This window comes from Desmodus rotundus, chromosome 4, assembly GCF_022682495.2.
Source record: "Desmodus rotundus isolate HL8 chromosome 4, HLdesRot8A.1, whole genome shotgun sequence".
NCBI classification, from domain to species: Eukaryota; Metazoa; Chordata; class Mammalia; order Chiroptera; family Phyllostomidae; genus Desmodus; species Desmodus rotundus.
The window spans coordinates 145,044,728-145,056,760 of NC_071390.1; the positions used below are offsets into that span (position 1 = coordinate 145,044,728).

A 12,033-nucleotide genomic window follows, 5' to 3' on the forward strand; every position below is an offset into this window, starting at 1 on the left:
ATTCTCTGTTCTAAAATGAAATATTAAGTGATCACATCAAGAGATACAAGATGATACAGAGAGTTATGTCTTTCAGTGGTACTGTTCTTCCAGGGAAGTCTAATTATGAAAACTTTAAATGAGGTTTAACCAAGCCAAAACATCAACTTTGTAGCTGGTTAGTACCAACAATCATTGGTCAAAGATTTTTTTAACATTTTATCATAGTAAAAAACACAGACTAGATTCCATTTTATTTTGGGGTGAGACTTGTGGTATGACACCACAAAGGGCAAGTTAAATTTTACTCTGCACAAACATTTAGGGAACTAATTACATATGTGTCATTATGCCCTCGGTTAAAGATTAAATCTGTCAATAAACTGAATGCTTTTCAACCCAGGGAGTTCTTCTAAAACAACAGCAATTTCAAAATGGTATTTTAAAGATCTCGAACATTAAATATTTTGAAGTTTTACATTTTTCACCAAATATGACAAGTAACATAATTTTCTGTTAGCCATTCTGAAGAAAGAGTATGGTTTCTCACATCTTGAAAATATCAAGTGTTAGTACAACTTATTTTCAAATGAAATTTCAAGGAGAAAAGATTCCCTGGAAGGTGGAGTAAGGGATTCACATCATTGCACAGCCGTCATGGCTGGTCATTTCCAGAACTTTGTTTTTATCTTCCCGAACCTAACTCTTCTTTTTCATTTCAAGTTTTTAATGAAAGCTTTATATAAGATTACATTATTCCTGAATCTTCTCAATTGTTTCTTCCTTGTGTTTGCCCTTTTCCTTTCCTACTTGGTGAGATTTGGCTTTATGTTCAAGGATCTCTTTGAGGTGTTAGTCCAGCTTTAGTTTGGTGATGACCACCTTGCTGGGATGAATGCCTCCATGGACAGTTGTCCCATTAGCTTTCTCCTGCTGCCCTTGTTCAGTGCAGATGACATGTTTCTTCCTGTAAACCTTGGCTACTTTGCTGATTTGCTATCCTTTATAATGTCTTCGCACAACCTGAACTTCATCATCCTTTTGGATGGGCATGGGTGGAACACTGTACTTCTGTCTCAGCTCTTCAGAAAGAGGAGAAGACATAATCTTCCTGCAAATGTGGGAAAATGCATTGAAATGCCTTTTGTCATACTTGCTGTGGTCAGAAGTCACAAAGGGACTGAACTTCATTTTGACCGCTGGCACCTCTGCGATGGCCACAAAGGGGAAGAGAGCCCAAACCTAACTCCTCACTGATTAAATAACTCCCCATTCCCTCTAGCTCCTGGTGACCTGTTTTCTTCATTCTGCCTCTATAAATTTGTCTTTTCAGGGTAGCTTCATATAAGTGGAATTATACACTATTTGTCCTTTTGTGTTTGGCTTATTTCACTTAGTACAATGTTTTAAGTTTGTCCATGTTTTAATATATATCAGAACTTGATTTCTTTTAATTGTTAGATAATATTCCATTGTATGCATTTGGCACATTTTGTTTCTCATTTCCTCTGTTGGTAGACACTTGGGTTAGTTCCACCTTTTTGCTATTATAAATGACACAACCATGAACATCTGAATACAAATATCTGCTTGAGTCCCTGCTTTCAGTTGTAACCTCGGGGAGGGGTTGCTGAGTGATACAGTCAGTCTGCGTTTCACTCTTTGAGGGCTCTCCCAACTCTCTTCCACAGAGGCCAGACCATTTCATATTTTCACCAAAAATTCACGAGAGTTTCAGTTCTTTCATATCGTATTATTACATCCTATTATTATATCCAAAATCTCTTTAGTCAGTGTCTAGTGTTAGTGACCTGAAATTTGAGAGATTAAGTATTCTGCTGCTAACTATCCTTTCTCTTTATAAAATGATGGATTTGTAATGATTGATTTTCATCATGATGCCTGATATTATTCATATAATTTTTCTTTATTTTTTTGTTTTTTTCCTTTTTATTGAACTTTTTGGGGTGACCCTGGTTAACAAAATTACACAGGTTTCAATTGCACAATTCCACCCATCGACTTTACACTGTGTGTGTGTTCACCACGCCGTGTCAAGTCTCCATCCATCAGCACTTATCCACCTTGTATTCTCCTCCACCTCCCCCAACCTCCCTCTATAGTTTTTTTTCCGTGAAATACATTTAAACATATGTATGAAAAAAAGCCTCAAATGCTAATCTGGAAAGTCATAGAAGTATAATCATACTTTCCGAATTAACTTTCAAATGATCTCCCTTGGGACAGAAGAAATCTGACAGTGTCAGCGGCAGCATTGCATTAGGACAGAGAGTGATCGAGGAAGTATGGACTCAGCCTTCCCAGTCCAAGTTCTAAGCATCAATACCCTTATCTCTAAAATGTTAAGGCTTCATATATTTAGCCCTTGAAAGTTTTCCAGCCTTTAAGAGCTTCCTATTTAAAACAAAGGTACTGTTTAAGTAGGATTAGCTATCATTTTAATGATAAGTGAACTTGAGCTAAAACGTGATTGCCACCTCCTGTCAGTTTATTGGAGCACTACTTTATAAAAGATTCTGAGCCAGTAAGTGGATTTATTCTGAAAGGTGATTGTTATTGGCTAAATTTAACAGCCATGTGAGTTAGCAGGGAAACTAATTATATACCTACCACATAATTGCCATTCCTTTTCTGGGAGTTTCAGACTCGAGGAAATAGTGAGGGAAGAACAGCTACTGATAGAGGATACGAAGGGTCCTCTTATCACCAAGAGGATGGCTCTGAAACTGTTTTGTCCAGGGCGAGCCCACTCCTCAGAGAATTACATCAATATCTAGGGTTTCTACAGGTGAGGAACTGCTATAGCCAGCCAAGACATAACAAATTTCAAGTTTACTCAGAACTATCCTACTCCATAATTTATTAGCCAGTTCTCAAGTATCTGGAACTTGACATAGCCTGGAATGTATTTTGATAGGTGCTTTCCCTGAAATATATGAAGGTAAATGTATTTCAAATAAAATGTAATACGTTCAATTCTCATTAACTTTTTATTTTCTTCTGACAAATACATGTGGTATATGTTACTAAAAGTGCCACAAGAAATTTGATCTTAAAAATTATGACCTCCATCTCACACACAAGTGTCCCCAAGTGTCTTTTGTCAATAAGAAAGTATTTTCTGAGCTCTTAGTACAACTCAGTCCCCAGCTTGCATTTAGAGTTTAATATCTTTTCTTTCTCTTGTTACTTTAAAAATTATTTTGCTCATGTGTAAGATACTCTTTGTTAAAGCTACTTTTATTAGCAATCAGGAATGTCTACTCTTTTTGGTTTTCACATCATTAAGTGTAAGCTTTAGAACTAAATATTACATTAAACAATTGAAATAAAATTAAAAGGCAAGTTGGAAAAAGTATTTTGATATAATAGTAAAGCATTAACATTCTTAATCTAAAAACAATCAGACCCTCTTAGGAATCAATATGAAATAGAAAAAACCCAATAGAAAAATAGGCAAAGAACATTTGAAATGAAATGAAATAAAAGAAATGAAATTATATAACATCATACGGTATAACTTTGGATTTATGGAATTCTTACAGTCCCCATGTAAGATGGTATTATCCTTATTTTATATTTGAATAAACCAAAGTATAGAGAATTTAAAAAGCCAATCCAATGTTACTTGGGGACGCTGTGATTAACATGCAGGTCTGTTTGATTGTATAGCTCATTATAGCTCTTAACTACTTTGCTGTACTATGTCATGGTTACAAGGCAAAAATTTATCCTAAACTCTAAAAAATGGACCTAGCCAACCCACCCCTATTTTAATAATCTAAGTTCTAGGCCTACATGCTTTCTCCTAACTTCCTCATTCCCTTATGCCTCACTGAAACTTATATGTCCTATGCTCCATTTTTGCTAGGTATCTGCCAGTTAACTAAATAAATCAAGTGTCTATGTGGCACCATTAACAAAATTTTTTTTTGTATTTTTACTGAATTTTTTGAGGGACATCAGTTAATAAAATTACTATATAGGTTTCAGATGTACAATGTCACCATTTTAATGGCTTTATATGGTCCTTGCTCTGCTCATTGTGTTACTACACAGTTTGGCATTTTAATGGCATCCTTTAATGACTTAACCCAAGGAGCAACTTATACATGAGGTCGGTCTGGAAAAAGTCCAACCATTGTTAATATCACAAGAATGGTTTTTATGACATCCATGTAACCTTGCAGCCAAGGAGAGTGGACTGTATGGAATATGCATGTGTAAAAAATGATAACTTCACTGTACTAGTCAGTGGGGGTGGTAGATGCTTGTGCACTGTGTGGCTGTCACATTTAAAATGACTGAGTGAGTAGAGCAACGAATCTGCATCAAATTTTGCATGAGACTTGAACATTCCTCTGTGGAAACTATTGAGTGATTCAGAAGACTGCAGCTATGGGCAACTGGTAATTGGCAGCTTCATTACAACAATGAGCCCACTCATGCACCATGTCTTGTGCAGAGTTTTTTGGCAAAACATCAAATCACCCAGGTAACTCAGCCCCGCTACAGCCCAGTTTTGGTGCCCTGCAACTCCTGGCTTTTCCCCAAACTAAAATCACCTTTGAAAGGGAAAAGGTGTCTGACTGTCGATGAGATTCAGGAAAATACAACAGGACAGCTGATGGCAATAGGGAGAACTGTGTGAAGTCCCAAGGTGCCTCCTTTGAATGGGACTGGGTGTCATTGTCCTATGTACAATGTTTCTTATACCTTCTATCTTCTTCAATAAATGTCTCTATTTTTCATAGTACATGACTGGATACTCTCTGGACAGACCTTGTATGTAATGGCTTAGGGGTATGTGTGTGGATGTGTGTAGATGTATAGGAATGTCAGGGTGGCAATAACGGTTCATTTGGGGAGAAAGACGAGAGTGCAGAAAAATAGTTTAGCTGAAGGGTCTCTTTCTTTCTGTGCTTCTTTTAAAAAAATCATTTAAATAACCTCCTGCAGTAGCTGGTCACAGCTGTACTAACTATGAGTTAATGAATAACAACTGAAGAGATTACAACATACTTGTATGTGCCTTATGAGACATAAAATGCTTAATGATTATGAAAGTTCCATTCCTCTTTTGGGGCACTTACATTTACTTATGCTTATTTTAATGGTACAGCCAGTTATGTATCAAGTATCTGAAAAATAACTTTTTAAAAATTAATGTATTATATACAGAATTTCTTACTTGAAAAATATGAGGCTAATCTGTTTCTTTTTCCAAAATTTTCAGATCTTCATTTTTAAAGCCCATTCAAATATTATGTAAGCAAAAGACTTTGTACAATCATAAATTATGCCTTTATTAACTGTTTATTCATGAATATTTAGCTGGGTTAGCAAAGATGATTTTGATACTAGCTTGGCCCAGGAGAGGCTCCAAGCTAATGAGGAAATGAATATAAGGAGATAGAAGATATATGAAAACATGTTCTAAGTGTGTTGAGTGCTTGGCGCGGCAGGAGGGAATAGTGATTAAGGTCATAGACTTTAAAGTTTGTCTGTCCTAGTGCCTCTTCTGGCTTCTCCCATAAGAGCTCTTAAACTTTAGGTAAATTACCAACCTCCCTTTTTCTCAGTTTCCTCCTCTGTAATGTGGGGATAATAAATCTAATCTCATAGGGCTATGGTGAAGATAGGAATGTGTAGAATCTTCATAAACTTATTACAATTAATGATCTATGAAATGTTCTCAATAAATGTTAGCTATTAATAGAGGGTACGTACCGAATATGACAGAAGCATGAAAAGTGGTTAAGGAGTGGTCTGGGGAACACTCAAAGAAGAAGTGGCACTTGAAAAGAATTTTGAAAAATGAATTCTATTGGTCAGGCTGAAAGGAGGTAAGAAAGTAAGCTAGGCAGAGAGACACATATGCACAGACACTAGAGCACGCATGACACGTGAGGGCAATACAAACATTTCAGTATGGGTCTGGAAAAGCCTGGCTAAGCATTTGGACTTCATTCCATAGGGAGTTGAGATAAGTTGCTGAGGTGGCTAACGATGTTAGACATTGGGTCTGGCACCAGAGAAATAGGTTTGTAAGTCATTCATTCATTCATTCATTCAGTCAGTCAGTCAGTCAGTGTTTTGTTGGGTTTTTTAATTTGAGAGTATACTAATTTCTCAGGCATTGTTTTTGGATGGTGAACAAAACAGGCATGGTCTGTGATGCTATAAATGGAGTTTGTGTAAACTTGGTGTAAAGATATGTGAGTAAATAAATTAATAAATGCCAATACTAATAAGTGCTATGAAGGAAAATGGAAAAGTAAAGTGAGAGTAGAAGAGTAATGGGGTTTTTTAGGAAGACTTCTCTGTGGCGGCATCATTCAATCTGAGGTCTGAAGGATAAACTGGGATGGAGGGTTGGCAGGGGAATAGGGATGGGGGAGGATTCCAGGAAGAGAAATGCACATCTGTGAAGGTGCCGAAGTGTGCAGAACTTGGAGTGTTATGGGGACTAAAGGAGGCCAGCATGGGTACGGGCAGCAGCAGAGTAGGAGAGTGAAAACAGTAATTTGGAGAGGCAGTCAGTGGCCATTCATTCAGAGGGCTATAGGCCAGAGTGAAGAGTTTCATTTCATTTGACATGCAGCAACAATCCGCTGAAGGATTTGAAGCAGGATAATAAATGATCCCATTTAGGTATTAAACTATTTTTTCTACTGCTCTGTCGAGAATAGATTAGTAAGGGGTAAGTGTAAAAGTGGGAAAAAAATGATGTCTAATTGAATTAGTCTGGATTAGAGATAGTGGTGGCCATGGAGCCAGAGAGGAGTGGCTAAATCTCAGATTCACTTGGAGACAAAGCTGACCAGACTTCATGATGAATTTGATGTGAGAGGTGAGGGAGAGAGAAAAATTAAATTTGATTCTTTGAGCTTTATAGCTTGAGGAACTAAGTAAAGGAAGAGTTGTGCTATCTACTAAAATTAAGAAAGTGTGAGCCCTGGCTGGTGTGGCTCAGTGCATTGAGCACTGGCCTGTGAACCAAAGGGTCGCTGATTTGATTCCCAGTCAGGGCACATGTCTGGGTTGTGGGCCAGGTCCCCAGTAGGGAGTACATGAGAGGGAACCACACACTGATGTTTCTCTCCCCCTTTTTCTCCCTCCCTTCCCCTCTCTCTAAAAATAAATAAAATCTTTAAAAGAAAAAGAAAGTGGTAAATAATGGAAAGAGAATGGTTTTAACAGTGGGGGAAGGAAAAATTCTGGGCCCTGGCTGAGGGTAGCTCGGTTGGTTAGAACGTCATCCTGAGAGAGCAAGGTTGTGGGTTTTTTCCCAGTCAGGGCACATACTAGAAGCAACAATGAACGCATAAACAAGTGGGGTGACAAATCAGTGTCTCTCTCCCACCACCCCCACTCCTCTCTCTCTCAAATCAATTTTTAAAAAAGAGTTTCATTCTGGACATAAGTTTAAGTGGGGTTGCCAAATTTAGCACATAAGAAAACAGAATGCCCAACTAAATTTGAATTTTAGATAAACAATGAATAATGTTTTAGTGTAAGTCTGTGACAATCATTGCATATTAATACTAAAACATTATATGTGGTTTATTTGCATTGTTTTAGCTGGCAACCCTAATGTTTAACCTACCTGTAAGAAATAGAAGTAGAGATATCAGGAGCAGGAAGCTCAGTGCAGGAGTTCGGGCTAGAGCTGTAAATTAGGAGTCATAAGCATTAACACATAGGAGTGTAAAGCTGTGAGAGTGAATGAGGTTACCCACATAGGAAATGTAGGAAGAAAAAAGGAGAGAGGATGCTTAGGACTGATCCTTCAACATTTTGAAGTCAAGTAAAATACAAGAACCCTTTTTGAATAATCGTGGAGTGGCCAAAGAATAGAGGGAAGCCAGCTCTGTGTCATATTGTAGAATCCAAAAGAGGACAGCATGGCTTGTGGGAATACTATGGAGTAAAAAGATAAAATGAGGGGAGAAAATCATGCAGTGGACTTGGCAACACAGAGGTCATTGGCAGCCTGAGCTGTGTATTTTTATATAATCATTGAGGAGGTTAAAAAAAAGCATATGTACCCTATACTCTAGAAATCTTATTTGGGAAGGGAGTAGAGAAATAGTGTGGGCTGGATAATAATAGTTAAAGTCACAACAGATTCTCAGCTTTCCCAGGGGAGTGTTTAGCGTAAGAAAAGAAGACATCTGAAGACAGAATCTTTGGAACCAATAAAGGAAAAGAAAGGATGAAAAGGGGCAGGAGAGTGAACCAGCCCCAGTAGAGGCATTTTACAGAAATGAGAGGGGGACTCAAATGAGAGGGAGTTGTGAACAGTAGCAGGTAATACAGAGTGAAGAAAACTGAGGCCTGCAATAGTTCATTGCTGTACCCACGTCACATTGTTTTCATTATTATAGCTTCGTTGGGACTTAAGTGGTTGGTAGATAGTAATCTTAACTTTCAAAATCTTCTGGATAATTAGCTTTTACTCTTTCATATTTATCACTTAGGAAAAGCTAGTCAACCTCAATGCAAAAGCTTATTGGATTTTTATTGGGATTGCATCGAATAGTATAGTAACAATTGTCTAATTATATAGAAAACAATAGTTTTAGACCACTTCCTAATACCATGTGCAATAATTCCCAGATGAAAATGAATGTATGATTTGATGATTATCAAGTTATTGAAAACTTTTGCTCGAGCAGTTTGTGAACAGTAACAGGCATAGAAGTCAGCCAGAGGTGGACTGAAGATGGAAAAGCAGAGAATGTAAGTATGTGGCATTCTTTCAAGAAGCTTGGTCCAAGGTAAGCAGAAAGAGGGTCTGAGCACAGGGCCAAAGAGGTGACTCAGGAAATTTTATCTTGAGAGACAGGAACATTTTTATAAACTGTTAGAGAAAAGAGAGAAGAGCAGGTTGAAAATACAGGGAAACATAGAATAATTGATAAAACAGGGGTCCTGAGCACCTAACTGAAGGGAAAAGGATCCTGAGCACTGGTGAGATTTTCACTTTGGCCAGAATATCTGAGTTGTGTCTGAGACTAGAGAAACAGTGATGCTGCTGAGGCAGCTATCAATAATTTTGGGTTGAGGCTACAAAGTTGAAAAAATTCTACCTTGCATTTTCTGTCTGAGATTTGGAATAAGGTCATTTACTGAGTGTTCTTTTTTTTTTGTTAAATGACAGTTTACATTCGATATTATTCTATATTAGTTTCAGGTGTACAGCATAGTGATTAGATGATCATATACTTTACGAAGTGGTTCCCCCAATATTTCATGTAGCCACCTAGCCTCGTACATAGTTATTGCAAGATTATCGACTCTATTCCCTGTGCTGTAATTTGCATCTCTGTGACTATTCTGTAGCTACCAATTTGTACTTCTTAATCCCTTCACCTTTTTCACCCAGACTCCCAATCTCCCTCCCCTCTGGTATTCTTTTTTGTGTGTTTGTTTTTGTTTTTTTTAAGTATTTTTATTGATTATGCTATTACAGTTTTCCCAATTTTTCCTCCTTTATCTCCCCTCCGCCCTGACCCCCAACCCTCCAGCATCCCCCCCCCCAGTTCATGTCCATACAAGTTCTAAATTGAACTTGTAAATACAAGTTCTTTGAGTCCTCCGTTTCCTATACCATTTTTTACCTCTGGTATTCTTGAGTGGAATGAGGTAGACACTGGAGAAAATCGTCAGAAATTCAGTGTAGCTACTGTAGGGGAAGAAGAGATAGTCCAAGTGCCATAAAAGGGTTGAGATTGAATTGGAAAGCACAGATGTTTCTCTGAAGATCTTTTGAAAGGAAGAGAAGCAGGAAGTTAAAGATAGTATTAGCATAGGTAGTGAGGTTTACTGAATGATTATCATTCAAGGAACTACAAATATTTTGAAAGTGGCATTTTTATGTCCATTTGTTTTTCTTATTTTTAAATTGTTAACACTATTACAGATGCATTTGTTTTTTCTTAAAGTAGATTTACCAAAGTTTCACTGTCCAAGTTTCTTCATGCATTTACAGCGTTAATATGTGTGACTTAATTAATTTTAAAGAAATCCCAGGGGGGAGAGAAATAACATTAATGAGCATCTTCAGTTTGCAAATGGAGAAAATGATGCCCAGCAATACTCCTGAGATCACAATGCAAACCACTGTTTACTCATAATTAAAAAACATCTTTCAAATTCAATGAAAAGAGCATATTTTTAAAGACATTAGTGGGTGTATTACGGTTGCATGACTATGAAGTTATTGAAACCTTTTGCCTGAGTAGTTTCTGTCATAGGAGTTTAGTATATAGTTATAGTTAGGCCTATCCCAGTTAAAAGTGAAATCAGGGAGATTTATTTTGTGAGTTTTAATTGTTAATACAAAAGGAGTCAGCAAATTATGCTCTGCTGCGTGTTTTGAAAAACAAATCAAGGTGGGATGGAGGGATGGGGAGAAAAGGCATTCAACTGTAATTGAATAACAATATTTTTTTAAATGTATAAAAAATCAAAAAGAAAAATAAATTAAAATGAATATTTTATGACATGTGGAAATTGTATAGAATTCAAATTCCAGTGTCTACAAATAAAGTTTTATTGCAATATAGCCACATTCACATAGCCACCAAGCTTCTTGAAAGAATGCCACATATTTACACTCTCTGCTTTTCCATCTTCATTCCACCTCTGGCTGACTTCTACGCTTGTTACTGTTCACAAACTGCTCTCACTACAATGGCGGAACTAACTAGTCGTGGTGAAAATGGTCAGGTCTGGAAAGCCTAAAATATTTACTTACTGTCCTTTCACTGAAAATGTTGGCTATCACTTAAAATACTGCTCCATCCCCATCTCTTCATCTCCCAATGCCTTGCTCATTGGACCTATACCTTCCAGGGTTATTTGTCTTTTCATAAGGAACTCTTAAACACTAAAAACCCTACACCCAGATGAATGAATGTACAATGTTGTGATTTCAGATTCAGGTCAGGATACCTGGATACATTTTTGCTAAAAGGTCACCTTGACATGCTGTAATTCTCCCATGCAGTCTCTTCTGTCCACTACAAAGATGATTCTAATTTGGAGCATTTGCTAGTATCTTGACCTGCTGTTCTTTTTGTGACACCCCAGGCCCTTCAGATCCTGAACTTAAAATTTCAAAACAGTTTTTTCAGGCAGAATGACTTGAGCAAGAGGGCAGGATAGTGAGGCCTCAACCTGTATTTCAAAGATACTAGGAGCCCAAGTTCATTGCTGGCCCAGAGAAGTGTGGCTTGGCTGCCTGGATCATAATTTTAAATTTTATTAAAGTTTCACTTTGCTAAAACAAGTTTCATTTGGGCCGTGAGCTCTTGGTCCACTGCTTATGTATATTCAGTTGAGCTTTGTCAGTACTTTGGAGGGTAGATCCTGCTCAGCCGGAGTGCAGTGTGTTTCCTCAACATTTTGAAGCCTCCTGATTTTCTGTATCAGTGCTTCTCCATCCGGAAGTCAGGCAGCATCCCTGAAGGGGTTGCACAGTGCCCCTCCTTGTGTGTTTGTCTGCAGTACTTTCTTTCCTGTGGCCTCCCTCTTCACCCAGATTGAATCACAGGGTTCCAAGGCAACAGGAGGGACAACCATGACAAGGAGTTACATGTTTTTTCTCCCCGTTGGAGATTTTAGAGTTGAGCTGTCATGAAACCAAGGCTCTGTCTTATCTTCTTCCACATCTGTAAAATCATGCTCTCCTCCACACACCCGTAAATATATAACCTGGCTTCCTGAGGACAAAAGGTGAGCCTGTTTTTGTTGGCTTACCTGTCTGCAGTACTTCTAAATGATAAATCCCTCTGGGGTTTCACTTCAGTCCTCCAGATGTCCCCTTGTGTCTCTGTACCACAGATCAGAGAAGATACATGGACTGAATGCCAGCTGAGCATGGGAGCCTTGGCCAGTGTTTTCAGACTGACCCCAATTTTGATTAACCCTGAGAGGTGGGATTAGGCTATTTTAAGAAAAGACACTAGTGACTGTACTTTAATCTGGGTTCCTTTGCAATAACCACTAAGAGAGAAAAAACAA

The 12,033-nt window shown here is 37.8% G+C and overlaps 1 protein-coding gene and 1 pseudogene across 1 annotated transcript in view; one reads left to right on the top strand and one right to left on the bottom strand.

The window, feature by feature from the left end:
- Positions 1-12,033, top strand: part of GPR158 (G protein-coupled receptor 158) — a 331,316-nt gene that overhangs the window by 194,246 nt on the left and 125,037 nt on the right. The gene's annotated exons all lie outside the window — the stretch shown is intronic.
- Positions 733-1,170, bottom strand: LOC112319235 (large ribosomal subunit protein uL24-like; annotated as a pseudogene).